The following is a 14822-nucleotide window of genomic DNA, read 5'->3' as shown; positions in this document are numbered from 1 at the left end:
TAAAAATACTCAACATCATTAATTCATCAGGGAAATGCAAATCAATGCATGGAGACTGATGCTCCAAATTTAACGCCAACCGTGGACTTGACCTAGGCTCCCTACAAATATGTAGCCTTTGGGCAGCTCAGGATTCATTTGGGTCCTCTAGTAAGTGCAGCAGGGAGCTGTCTCTGTCATGGACTCTGTTGCCTGCTTTTCAATCATTCCAAATATATATGCCATTAGGATCTTTCTCATCCTTTCTACAAATGAGGAGCCTTCAGGGCCCCTCTGAGTATCTCTACAAATATATGGACCTTCAGGATCTTTCCTACCTACCCCACAAATGTTTCATTACACGTGTGACAAAATAATGATGAGTTCTTAGACTTTAAATAGCATCAACATTTGTAATTATACACAGTCTTGGTAATTCAAACCTGGATCTATACCTATATCTCTATTTATATCTGTATCTATATATGCACATATATAAAGATATATATGCCTATTTATGCTGAAAATGTGGATTTTACTGTTGAATATATAATATATATGTGCACATATCTGTAACAACTAGAACTGTTCTCCAGCTTTGTAAGAGATTGTCAGTGATATAAAGACTTATTCTACTAAACCAAAAGTTCTAGACTATATTCTTTTCATTTTAGTTTATAAAGACACATTACATCACTCAGTATTTAATGTGACTATATTTAAATCTATTCTCTTAGAAACTTTCAGATATTTAACTTATCATTAGAAAAATGCCCACAACTTAAGTTAAATGTGCATTTCTAAGTAACAAATCCAAATGCATCCCTAATACATCTTTGGACTTTGAATATTCCATTAGAGAAAACCCTAGATTTAGGGCCCTGAAATAAGTAAATTGAAAATGTTGCGGTTTGTTTCATCAAAATGAACTTCACAGAAGTTGTCTTCCTCGGGCTTTCACCAGCCTCGTGAGACCAGGTTAAGACACGGAAATGAGTTTTGCCTCACTACAGGAAATACAATTCTTGTGAAATAGCTGTCCTGAAGACTCTCAGGCAGATGCTGAATGAGCATCTGTCAGGGGTGCCAGAAGGAGATTTATATGAAATGGCATTTGGTCATAAAATTTAACAGCCTTTTCCCCTCTTCAGTTTGTAATGACACTATTTCCTGTTCCTTGTTCCTCACTACCTACTTCTCTAAAACTTTTTAACAAAGACTTGTTGATCTTTATGCCAACGTTACCTTCTTGTTTCTATTCACAATTCTCAGTAGTCCTCTGTTTGCATTCACAAGTGAGTAAAACAACATCTCTTCATTATTTTCTCCACAACTAAGTTATTTCTAACGGGCATTCACACTGTATCTGTGAAAAAAGTCTCATGAGAGGTAAAAATATTCCTCTGCCTTAATAAAGCCATTCTTACATTTTTGTGTGTGCTGCAATACAGAATATAGTGTTAATACTTGTTTTCCATAAGGCTATAATTTCCCCAAGAAAATGCTCTCAAATATTCATAGTGAGAAAAAAAAATCTTAGTAATGAAATTAGGAAATAGTATGCCTCAGTGAACTTCATAAGTGTGTTTTCAATGTGCTCCTTTTCTACAGTACTCCAAGATCAGCATATTCAGTTATGTTCGAGGTTAATGCAAGATAAAGTGTTTCATGAAAGGAATGACTACTTCATAATTAAGATGCCATTGACCACAGGGGGAGTAGGGTTCATTTTTGTAAAAATTATTGACATGGATATTGTGTTGTAAAATCATGCATATATAAAATGTACACCAACATAAGTTCTTTGTCGTTGAATTCTGTACAATCAATATTCTATTACCTCAATGCTCGGCTTGCTGCATTGTACCTAAATTAGAATGTCAGGTATGGAGATGCTTCTATTAGACATTCAAATAAAGAGGATGATACAAGAATCTTTATTTTCTCACTTAACAAGCATTTATCTTTTTCCCCCGGTGCTTTTAGAAATAGCTCTCAATTTAAATGTCATTAAGGTATTTATAAATATCTAAAGAAACTTGCTATTTTGTATTATTATAAATGGAGATCTTTGACAAAATCCTTATCACAGTAGAAATATTCATGACATTTGAATAAAGCCTATAGTTAATATGCAGTGAGTGCTAATTGTCAGAGTGTTGTGAATGTAAAACTTTCAAAGTATGGAGATGTCCGTTATCTTATAAAACTGTAAGTGGAATGTAGGAATGTTATGGAAGTACTGATAAACCTATAAGCAGGTCTATAGCATCTGCAAGGGCAGTTATCTGTAATCATTTCCCTTGAAATTTGTTGGAATAAAGAGAAAATACTTTATACACATGATCACAATGTTTAACACATACCACACCTACCTCAAAAGTTCATGGGACATTAGCATAGCTGCTAAGTAGATCATTGTAATGTTCCTAATAGAATAAAACACAAATTACTAAGGACACAGATAATATTCCAGTGAGATGTGTATTCACTCTAATTGCTTCACAGTAATTATTGCGGATAATTGCAGAAGATATATTTGTCTATATTTTTAACTGACACCTTTTCTAGTGGTTTTAAGCATGTCTTACAATTTAGCCTACAATCTATAAGATTTAAAATTTTTATTTCACTCATGATTGTAGAATAACCTTGGGAGTTGTCATTTTGTGCCTTTATTTCTGAAACACAGGAGTGAAGTGAATCAAGAATTAAAAAAAAAAAAGTCATTTGGAACCGCCCAGCTGTAAAGTTTCACAGTTTTCTTTACTTTTCAGTATCAAACAGAATGGTTTTGTTGCAGCTGAAGAGTGGCAGACTGGCTATAGATACAGTCAAGAGATTAGAAACAGCTCTCCAAATTTGTTTCTTGGTTAGTATCATCTTACTCTGACTTCACTACTTAGAGACATCTTAACCTGCCTAGTCTCCTACGCAGTTATGTGGGAATATGGCTGTCTGTTTCACAGGAACAGCCTTCCCCAGGGTTAATATCCTAACAGTGTTCTTTTCTTTTCTTTCTTTGTGGCTGCAAAGAATAGACATTTCAGTTATCTCCACTGATGGCAGAATGAAGACTCAACTTTAATCCAAGTGACTCACCCAAAGAAGAGCAAACTGGGGAGGTTATAGAGGCGTCATGAGATGCCTGTGTCACCCTTGCCTTTCACCCTGACTATTCTTTAATTCTTTAAATCATTTTATTTTTACGGTCTGACCTCCCCCCCCCCCACATTTTTTTTGTCATGACGTGTGCTCATCCCAGTTTCTGACTTGACATTGGCTCACACACAGATGAGCAAAGAGTAATGTGGTAAGTCCCCAGCACTGAGGTGAGTAGAACTCTGACTGAGAGGAATCAGAGACTAAAAGGAGAACACTTTTACAATGTGGGGAGAAATAACAGAAGTGAGACCTGGATAGCAGGGGACTAACAATGTCTGAGGTTTTACATAAAGTCCAATCATAGAGACACAAAGAAATGAATATTTTGGGCACAGCTGAGTTTTCTGACTAAAACTCAAACCAACTGCTGAGCAAATTCTATAAAATGGGAGTTCTACATACATTAAACTTATTCTTTTAGAGAGGACCATCTGTCATGTGAAACAAAGTGTTAAGTATTCACCTAATCTATGCGAACTCATATGAACCTTGAATGGTCTGCATAGAATATTAAATTTTAATGGACATACTCTTACTTTCAATTAGTAAGTTCATGTGTCTGCTTAATAATGGTTCTCAGTTTTTTATTAAAAAATCTAGAGCATGCCACCTTTTCTGGCAGCTTTCCAAAAACGTGTTGTCTTATTCTTAGTTCTAAAGTGCCCAGGGCATCAATTAATTCTCAACTAGCTCTTTAATAATCCTCTCAGAACTCAACAACAAAACACTCTATTATCATGATGGGATGATACATGGTTACAGATAATATGAGGGGCTATCCTGTTTCTCGAGGATTAAAGTCAAAGTAGTTTATGATTTTGTCCCAGGAAAACATAATAAATATGTATTTTTCATGCATGAGATGGTGAAATGAAGCGAGTGAGTGGTGGAACTGAGCATCAAGTGGATGTCAGAGAACAGAGCCGCAATAATTACCCAGCAATGTAAAACAGTGGCTTAGCATTCTGACGGGTTTTGAAAGTGGTGCTGTCAAAGCTGGAGTGTGAAGATCTCTGCCTCAGAAGGCTGCTCTGGATGTGTGGCCCTTTGGAGCCTGGCCTACCAGGGATTTGCTTAATTATTTGATTGAGATCTTGAACAGCCAAGCCTCAGGTGCATAAGTGGGCCTTTTATGCAGGTCACATATGAGTATTTATACTTCTGTTCTGATGGCAAAATCAACACCAACAACAATCAAAATACCTGATATAGCCCCTTTTCGATTCTTTTCCCCTTGAGCAATGTACACTCTCCCCAGTTAGCATTTTCAGCCTTCAACTGCTTTGGCTGAACGCAATTACCATATTCTTATAAAAAGAGGAAGAGGTAGGAGTGAAAGGGAGCGGAAAGCCAGGCTCACTTGCAGTTTATAAATCCAAATATTAAAAGATTTGAGGGCCAGGAGACTTCAGTGATGGCTTAGAGAAGTGCTTGCTATGCAGTCATGAGGACCTCTGTTCGGGTCTCTAAGACACACAGAACGTGCTGAAATGGCAGAGCTGGGAGGCTTGCTGTATCTGTCAGCTTCAGACTCAGTGAACAATGCTGTAAATCCTGCCTCCCCAAACAAGGGGGAGTATGGCAGAGGAGGATAACTGACATCGCTCTCCAGCCCCACACCCTTCTACGCATTTACCCACCCACAAATGCACACTCGTGCCGGCCCAAACATACTCGTTCTGAGTATCAGCCAGTTACAATTGTCTTCTAACACCTATTGTCTATCTAATCCTGCCCCGAAAAGGTACCCTGGCCTTCTTAAACAAGAAGAAAAGTATGACACCCATCAGCAGGCTAGGATGGACTATTCTAATTGACCTAAGCTTCACTAAGTGAAATACATTGACAAAGTGAAACCCATTCTCAGTACCACTCAAACTTTTGGTTTTAGGGACTGAATAAAGTCAAATAGTTGGGCTTCCTCTCCTGAGCCAGTCCTTGGGACTGTGAAAACTGATCTGCTGTAAAATTATATTAGTACTTTTGGGTGGGAAACGGGTTGCATTACAGTTCTCCTTTATGATAAATCACTTGGGGGATGTGCTCTGTGAGAAGGCTTAATTATTTTCTCCATTAAAAACTTCTCTCTAGCACTCTAGCTCCAGGGAGTGAACTTTGCAGAAGAGGGGGAGGTGTGGGAGATCATCTAGAATGTCTTTCAGGTTCCTGTGATGAATGTGAAGCAGCAGAACAACAAAAAAAAAAACACCCTTTGCCTTCCATCAAAAAAGTAAAGATTCTCTTTTAACATACAGGAGCAATGAATGTCATCCCATCCCATGTAAAATCCTTTACATGCGCTTCTTCCCTTCTCTCACTGTGGTTCAGGTTCTTTTGTTTTTTTCTTTATTCTTTAAGTACGGCTTGCGATAATGATCAGGCAGCGTGATATCCAGAAAGACACTGGCTAGAAATGTAGATTTTCGTATTTCCTGAATGGTGAATTAAAACAAGTGTTTCTATCCCCAAACCTTGATTCCTATTTATCTAGAAAGAGAGATAACAGTGCTGGTGTTGAAAGTCCCTTTTGTGAGGAATAAACAAGATGGCATTTTGTAAGAGATATTGTAAATTTTAAGTATCATTTAGTTTATAAGGGACTGAAGTGAAAGGTTGGTAAACTAAAGTGCTATTAATTATTGCGGGGCTGGACTAAAAAGAATGGTATGCACTTGAGCTCTTTTTACGTTGCTGTAGTAAGAAACTGTGTACTAAATTTGACCTTGAATAGCATGGTTAAAATAAATCCAGATCTGCTTAAATATAACTCCAAACAGAATCTATTATTAAAATAAAAATACCAATCTTAAAATGTAAACTAAACTTTAGTTAAAGACTAAATTGTTTAGAAAGAATATGCCCAATTATCTGAATTCTACAAAAATTGTGTTTTTTTCTGTTATCCTCTTTCATTCCATCCACCTGATTCTTCTTCCATCACATATTGTCAGCAGCTTCTGCGCCAGATGCTATGGTTAGAATGAAGAGGAAGAGAATGTACACTGGTTGATCGCCACATCACTGTAGTCTCTATAGCTGTTCATTTACTGCTCCAGCCCGACTTACCTGCTCACCATTTTCTCTCATCCTGTCTCATTACTGAATAAAGGTTCTTAACCTTCATGAACGAACTTAAGTTCTTTCTTCTCCAATGAAGTAATCAGTGGGGATTGCAGCCTTTAGGGGTCTCCCTTTAAAATTAAAAGGAAAACTTTTTATTTTATGTGCATGAGTGTTTTGCCTGCATATATGTCTGTGAGTCATGTGCATGCCTGGCGCCTGTAGAGATTAGAAGAAGGAAGGAATTGGATCCCTTGCAACTGGAATTACTAAAGGTTATAAGCTGATGATGTGGGTTGTAAGACTGGAACCTGGGTTTTCTGGAAGAATAACCAGTGCTCTTAGGTGCTGAGCCATTTCTTTGTCCCTGGAGGCATCTCCTTACTTAATTCTAAAATATCTCACATTGTAGTCATCACTTGCTATTCTGAGTGACTGCTCACAATTTACTGTGTGCTTTAGTTTGCTTCTTCCTTCCTTGCTTTGTTCCTTCTTTCCTTCCTTGCTTCCTTCCCTGTTTCCTTCCTTGCTTCCTCTCTTCCTTCCTTCCTTATTTCCTTCTATGTATCTATCCTATAGTTGCACAACAAACATAATTGTATTCCCCGTATCAAGCTATGTAGTAAGCACACTATAAATCTTACCTGCTAACTTGTATTCTCCTCAATTAGAATATTCCTTGATGACAGTATAGGTTGTCTCATCACCAAATCATCAAATATTTAAGTGAAACAAGTGACATTTTCTTCAACCAATATTTTTGTTTCATCAGCATTCCAGGGAGTTTAACTAGAGCCAATCAAGAAGCTGGGTGAGAAAGAAATGGCCACAGGTCTCTGCTGTTACCAGAGGACATGTTAATTTGCTGAAATAGATTTTGCCCCATCAGTTGCTCAGCCAGTGGTCCAAATATTGGAATGTAACTATCTTTTGTTTCTGCCACAGGACTCTAGAAAACTGGAATGCTCCTTGGGAGCTTCTTCATCAGTTCTGAGTTTAGCAGCTCATTCCGTGTTTGAACACTCAATAGAGACCAGATGCTTCCATGATGCCGGGAGACCCCATCTGCCACAGCAGACCAGCCACCATTTGCTTTTTCTCTAGCATTCCTTTGGAACATAGTGGATGGTACTTCTCTCTTGGTCTCCCTACCATGTATTTTTTTTCTCACTGTCTGTGTCTGTTTCTGATCAACATAATTGAAATATTATTGGCAAGGAATAAGCTCCATATGTTTAAAGGCACAATTTGAATTGTTCTGCTGTAAGTGTTTAACCAGGAAACCATCACCACATTCAACACCACGAACGTATCTATCGTTCCCATGAACTTTCCTTGTGTCTTTTGTATTCTTCAAGTATGTCTTTTCTAGACTCCCAAGAAGCCACTCTCATTCCTACCATCTTGCAATGCAGGCATAAAACTCTTTGTCTTGGAAATACTATCAAGCCATCTTCAATGTTTTGTTACTTGACTTGATCCCCTTGCTCCAGAGTGGGGGTCCTCCTCTTGAGCTGAGAGAGGCATAAGAGAAGAAAGCCTTGTGTGTTATGCTTCCTCTCACATTCCTCTGAGGCATTGATGCATCATGCTATACCTCAATACATGTCTAAGTGTAAGGAATGAGAAAATATTGAGTCTAGTGTTATTTTTTTCCCCACAGTGCAGCCATGAAACATATTGTACTCTATCTCACCTTGGAAACAGTACATACAGGTAAAGGTTAAATGCCTGTTCAGGACTTCTTCCCAGTGGCCTGATGTACTCAAGAGTTGTATGGGTGCCACTGTCAGAAAGAGACAGTTCTATACATGAGATAAGGGTAATTTGAAGAGAGAAATCAATGGCAGTTTAAAATGTAAGATCTATTGTGCTGGAGTTTAAGGAAATATGTGACTTCATTTTACCTTTAGGAAGACTATCAATTGCTGTTAAACAATTGGATTGATCAAGATGAATGCTGAGACATCCTTCCTAAAATCAAAAGATCCTGAAATTCCTAAGCATCAGTGGCAAGTTAAGATATATGATCCCTAAAATTGCTGGCAGTTTTGTTTTGTTAATCTGCAGAGTGACAAAGCATATGTGCATTTTAATGTTGGCTGTAAAGAAATATGTGCATCAAATTTGTGATTAAATACACTAATGGAGTGCTTAGTGTTGGTGAGGACAGGGAAATGGCCAATCTTACCAGCCATAATACCTATAACTGGACTCTGTCTACAGACACTCCCACCCTCTACCACTAACCATCTCTTCTCCCTTCCCCTCCTCTCCCTTCCTTTCTCCTCCACTCCCCTTTCCTCCTCCCCAATTCCTCCCCTTCTATCCTCTCTCTTCCCCTCCCCTACCATTCTTTCTGTTCTGTTTTCTGTTCTGTTCTTTTCTTTTCTCTTCACTTTTCTCTTTTTTTTCTCCTCTTCTCTCCTCTCTTCTACTCACCCCACTTCTCCCCTCTGCTCTCCTCTTCTCTCCACTGTTCTTCCTTCCTTCCTTTCTTCCTTCCTTTCTCTCCCTCTTCCGTTTTCTTTAATGCCTATCTTTCTTTGTTTCCATCTCATTTTTGTTTTTGAGACAGGGTCTTAACTATGTAAGTAGGCTAGCCTTCAACTCATGATCTTCTCAAGTGTTGGAACTATCAACATGTACCACCATAAACTCTCATTTTGCTTTGAATATGTTAACTCATTTTATCTTTAAAATAATCCTAGGATATAGGCATTATTCTCTGCAGCAACCTCCATTTTTTTGAGATGAAAACAACAAAACAACCCAAATCATAATATAGATAAATCCAAGAGCACATAACTCATCTTTGGCTAAACTAGTTTAAAACCAGTTTAGTTGAAGCTTTAGGCCAATATACCATGTAAACATTTATATCGTTTCATTCTCTTAGCACTGTATCCTGTCAAGAATGATTCCGTTTTACCAATGATAAAATAGCACATCAGGGAGAGTAAGGCCCAAGAGCATCCATCTCATATATTTGATGGATTTAATAATCAATCCGTGGTATATCTTACATTAAGAATTTTTTTCTTTTTCATGACATACATAAAAAATGGGAAGGAGTAAACAATCTTGACCTATTAATTGGAAAAAGCTATCACTGTATTAGAAAATAACCATATATTTAGACAAATTCGGGCACACAAAATATTTATATACAAAGAATTTTCCACAGTCTTCTAACTGAGGAGGTTTATGTAAATTATGTACACCTGAGGAGTATTACAGAATTATTATAATTATATTTACAAACACTTTTTATACATGATATGAAAAGTGCTCAGGCTATACCTATAAAGCTGAAAGCTCCGTCTATAAAATTAGATAGTTATACTATTACAAATATTTTCAAAAGGAAGTAGAGAATGAAATAGTTAAAGTTTGGGATATTTATATTACAGACAATTTTAATTTTATGTATCATTAGAAAATTTGTCTTAAAGTGTAAATATTAATGTTGAGTTTGGCCTTTTCTATTTGCTTCTGCATAAGTTTTTTTATAAAGTACATTTGTTTCTTTGGTTAGGGATGCAACTCAACCAACAGAGTGCTTGCCTTATACACACAAAGCCCTGGTTCAGGCCAGAGCACTACGTAGATCTGATGTGATGGTGTACACTTAAAATCTCAGACTCCAGAGGCAGAGATGTGAGGATCAGAGGTTCAAGGTCATCCTCTAAACAAATAATCATTTGTTTAGAGCAACTTCAAAAATATTTAGCACTGAAATATTACTGATAAATTTACTCTAATGCTGTGAGTCATTTAAATTTGTTCATTACAATATTCTTAGTGGCTAAATACAGTGGTTTTTTTTTTTTATCTATGAACCTTTTTATAGAAGCAAATTGAATTTGGTATGTGACCTTTGCACTATCACATTTGATCTTCAGCTGAACAAAGAGAAGATGTAATCTCTTTTGTTTAGAGACAAAATATATTGAATTCTGTCCTGTATGATGGTCCATGTTCATCTGTTTTGACAGCTACTGAGGATGGTCAATCCCAGTGGAAGAGCAGAGAGACCACAGTCAGACTTCCATTGTGATGTAAAAGTGTGGCCTGCCCCTTATCATGGGCCTTTACCCAAGTCCCAAAACATAATGCCAATTATAAAACCAATGTGATTGACAGATTCGGTTTACATGTCTATTTTTACTTTGTGCTTTGGGGAACATCACTTGCTTTTAAAAAAATTTCTCAAAACACAAAGTTTGGTTGAAGGATAAGAGTTATTAGGTGCATTGAACACTTTGAATGCAGAATTCAGAAGACATAGAGGAAATAATTTCTGTCCCATGATAACTTTGAGGATATGGATAGAAGACTGCTGCTCTTCGGTTAAATGGCAAAAGATGCTGTCGGAGGCAGGGCAGGGCTGAGCAGGGCCATCTGCACCTCTGCTACATGAGCAATCAGACTGTATTATAGGCACTGCCTAGAATGTTTTAAACAGCCTTTTGATTAGCTGTAGATTGTTTCTAGAAATGAATCATATGACATCTGGGGAAATACCTCTAGGGGTTTGAAACAAACCTTCTATTAGTCATGAGCAATAGAATGAGTTATAAAACCACATCTGGAGAATTATATTTCAAAAGACTCATCCATTTCATTTTGATATCACCAGGTGCTGAGCCAGGTGTTTTACATAAATTATCTCATTTGTTTTCTCTGGCTGCAAGTGTTAAGGTAAGAATTGTTAATCCCATTTTATAGATGAAGGAACAGAGACTTAAAATAGGTAGAGGGTTGCCTGTCATTCCACAGACAGAGCCACACCCTGAACACAGAAAGCTAGGGCATGATACTTAAAGGGGAAACATGAAAGGCATAATAAATTACTGTATGGCTGGAAATAAAAGACACAAAGCAGCCTGATGTAGTAGGAACATTTATGGTAATGATACATGACAGAGAAGTGAAAATGTGATGGTTGTGTGTATTAGGTGATGATGCTGCCTGGACAGAATGATATGGAAAAGACAAGACAAGCTGGAAAGAAGTACATATGCTGTTAGGTAAATAGGCAGATCTTGGAAATTATAGATGTGGCTTAAGGACTGCCTCGCTGGCCTAATACCTTTTGATTGATGTAGTTTCAAGTGCATGCAGGTTTAAAATAATTTAGCCTTGATTGCCTGTAGATGGAAGTTGAGTTTTTGGAAAGCAAAATGTATTTTCTTCCCTCCTGGGAGCCTTGTGTACTGCTTCAAAAGCCTAAATTAAAGGAATTGCATTGGCTTGTGTGTGTTGATAAAGTTACTATTTAAAGCAAACAGAAGACTTCAATTTTTCAAAAGAGGAGGTAGTTGGACGATAGAAAATCGTTAAGTTTGGACACCTGCTCCCAATCCTTGCTGGCACTAAGAAAGGAATGAGCTATGTAAAACTTGTTTGAATTTTTTTTCCTTTGAGAGATGGAAGATGTTCATACCATAGTCTAGAAAGAGGGATGTGACAAATTGACTAAATGATGTGGTAATTTCTATACAGTACAGTCTCCAGGGGAAAAAGAAAAGAGATACTTTCAAGGGGTTTCACAGTGAGGTGACTCAGATAAATAGACTCATAAGTATGAAGTCTTGTTCCAAACTGAAGATGATTTCTGTTTGCAGGTACAAAGATAGGCAGACACAAGGCATAGGGATCTAAGGCAGCAGTGATATCTGGCAAAGTCTGTTCTTGAGAAAGGAATGCTGACTCCTTGCCCTACTGAGGAATGGACTAGGGGGAAAAGTACAGATTTCAAAGGTAGCCTGAGGAGAAACAATCATCTGCAGAAAGTCTGTGGTACGGGATCTGGAAGAGTCTTTGTAACTGGAAGCTGACTCTTGGTAAATTGAGCCAATAGACGTGTTATCGGTGTGACTACTCGAGCTACTTTTAGAAGTAAAGATTAGGACTGTCTTTCATGGTCTTCCTCTGTAGCCTGGTAAAGCTGCTGCCCCCCTCAGGGGGAGGTGATCAAAGAGCCAGCCACTGAGTTCATGTCAGAAACAGCCCCTGCTCCCCTTACTAGAGAGCCTACTTCTAGACTGAGCTGCCAGGGGCTACATCCGTGCAGGGGTTCTAGGTTATCTCCAGGAATGGTCCTTGGTTGGAGTATCAGTCTCTGAAAAGACCCTTGGGCACAGATTTTTTGGTTCTGTTGTTCTCCTTCTGGAGCTCTGGACACTTCCAGGTTTTTCTATCTCCCCCTTCTTACATAAGATTCCCTGCACTCGGTTTCCCTTAGTGAGGGGAACAAGGACTATTTCTAACAGGAACTCGATGACTGACTCTTTGGCCTCCCCACCCCCCAAGGGAGGAGCAGTCCTGTTAGGCCACAAAGGAGAGCTTTGCAGCCAGTCCTGAAGATACCTGATAAAACAGGATCAGATGAATGGGGAGGAGGTCCCCCCTATTAGTGGACTTGGCAAGGGGCACGGTGGAGATGAGGGAGGGAGGGAGGGACTGGGAGGGAATGAGGGATCGGGACATGGCTGGGATACAGAGTTAATAAAATGTAACTGATAAGAAAAAAATAAAATTAAAAAAAAAAGATTCCCTGCACTCTGGCCAAAGTTTGGCTATGAGTCTCACCATCTGCTTTAATACCCTGTTGGGTAGAGTCTGAGACCTGATAGGCTAGGGTCAGATGGAAGGGGAGGACGTCCTCCCTATCAGTGGGCTGGGGAAAGGGCATGGGAGGAGATGAGGGAGGAAGGGAGAACAGGATTGGGAGGGGATGAGGGTAGGGGCTAAGCTGCAATAAAAAGTGAATAAATTGTAATAAATAAAAAATTACATTAAAAATAATTTTAAAAAGAAGTAAAAATAATCAGTGACAGCTATTACGTTGATTTTGGAAAGAGTAGAAAAATAGAGGAAACAAAATTTACCTTTTTGGGAGTATTGTGGTCTCACAATGAAGAGCAAGGTAATTTGAGAAAGAGACATTACTGTAAGGAACACCATGTGCTTGGAGGAGGCCTATAACTACATAAGATGACATAATCTGTCTATCATTTTTTTCTTTATAAGAATAGCTTCATGTACAGGTGGTCAAACAACAAAAAGACTTTAAGTTTAATGTTTTATAATTTGTGTAGCCAAATGATAAATTATATTTTTCTACCTCCCTAGTTAAAAAAACAAAAAAGGTTGCCATATTTGCTTATTGGGAGAAAGGTTACAGGAAATAAAGAGCCAAGTTTTTCTATAGAGCCTTAACCTTGATCTTAAATTCTATACTTCCATTGAATAGTCAAAATCTTGTTTATATAAAAAGAGTGTGCTCTGAGAAACATCATGGAAGCCTGGCCACATGGAAACTGTGATGTCTTAATAAAAGGAGAGACACTTTGGATAGAAGCATCTTGTTTTAAGTAGTTCCCACACTTAATTTTTTTTTTTTTTTTTTTTGGCCTGAAAGTTCTTTGGTACTTTGGTTCTTTGGTATTTTCTATTTTATCACTAGTATTTTTAATTAAAATTATTTAACATTATACATGTATATAAAGTATTTGGATCAAGTTTATCCCAATTTTCCCTCTTCTCCAGTTCTTCTATTGTAGTAGGTGGAGGTTTGCCCTCTCTTCTCCAAACTCCCAGAATAATAACTCATGCAACTCAATTATTATTTTACAAATACCTAGGCCATATAGCTAGGCTCTTCTCTGACTAGCTCACAACTTAAAATAACCCATTTATACTAAAGTACGTTCTGCCACGCGGTTGGTTACCTGAGTCAAGATACCATGTGTCTGTCCTCTTCACATCTTGCAGGCTGAGTCTCATGCACCTGACTCTATCTCAGAATCCCTTCTGCCTATTGGATGTCCCACCTATTTCCGCCTCAGCCATAGGCCATAGTTTTGTTTTTGTTGTTTTGTTTTGTTTTGTGATGCCTCCATACAGACCACAAGAGATTTCAGTGTTTCTTCCCTAGCTTCCCTCAGTGATGAATAATAACCTGAGAGTTGTTAGATGAAATAACTCTTTTCTTCCCATGGTGTTTATCATAGAAATAGAAAGGTTACATAAGACACCACATCACCACTTTTTCTTCTCAACTTCATGTCATTCCCATCCCTAGCCTGTCTCTCCATAACCACTGAATCTACTTGGTGCTGTCTAAATCAACATGGGACCATCTACTGGAGCAAGTGTGGCCTTTAGGCCCCAAGATTCTAAAGATAACTGATTCTGCTCTCCACAGAAGCCAACAGTTGTCAATAGCTCCTCATATAGTGATGGCACTTCATGAATACCTCTCCCTGCCATTCTGGATGAGTTGATCTTGTGAATGTTGTCCCAGCCATATGATTCATGTGCTCAAGCATACAGTATTGTCTGTCAAATACTGTTTTGTTTTAGACTTCTATTCCCTCTGGTTCTTCCAATATTTAGTGAGAGGGGCTGTGATGTAGATACCCAATTTAGAGTTAAGTACTCTACATTCTCTCATTTTTTGCATGCTGACCAGTTGTGGGTCTCTGTATTATTCATCACCTACTGCTAATAGAAATTCCTCTGCTGATAGTTGAGAAATGTAACAGTCATGGAAACAAATATAAGAACCTAGAGACTAGTGTATTGCTATATCCATTAGCATAATAATA

The sequence above is a fragment of the Psammomys obesus genome, unplaced genomic scaffold, assembly GCF_907164565.1.
Source record: "Psammomys obesus unplaced genomic scaffold, mPsaObe1.curated_primary_1811, whole genome shotgun sequence".
NCBI lineage: Eukaryota > Metazoa > Chordata > Mammalia > Rodentia > Muridae > Psammomys > Psammomys obesus.
Note: the sequence above shows the minus strand (reverse complement) of the source record.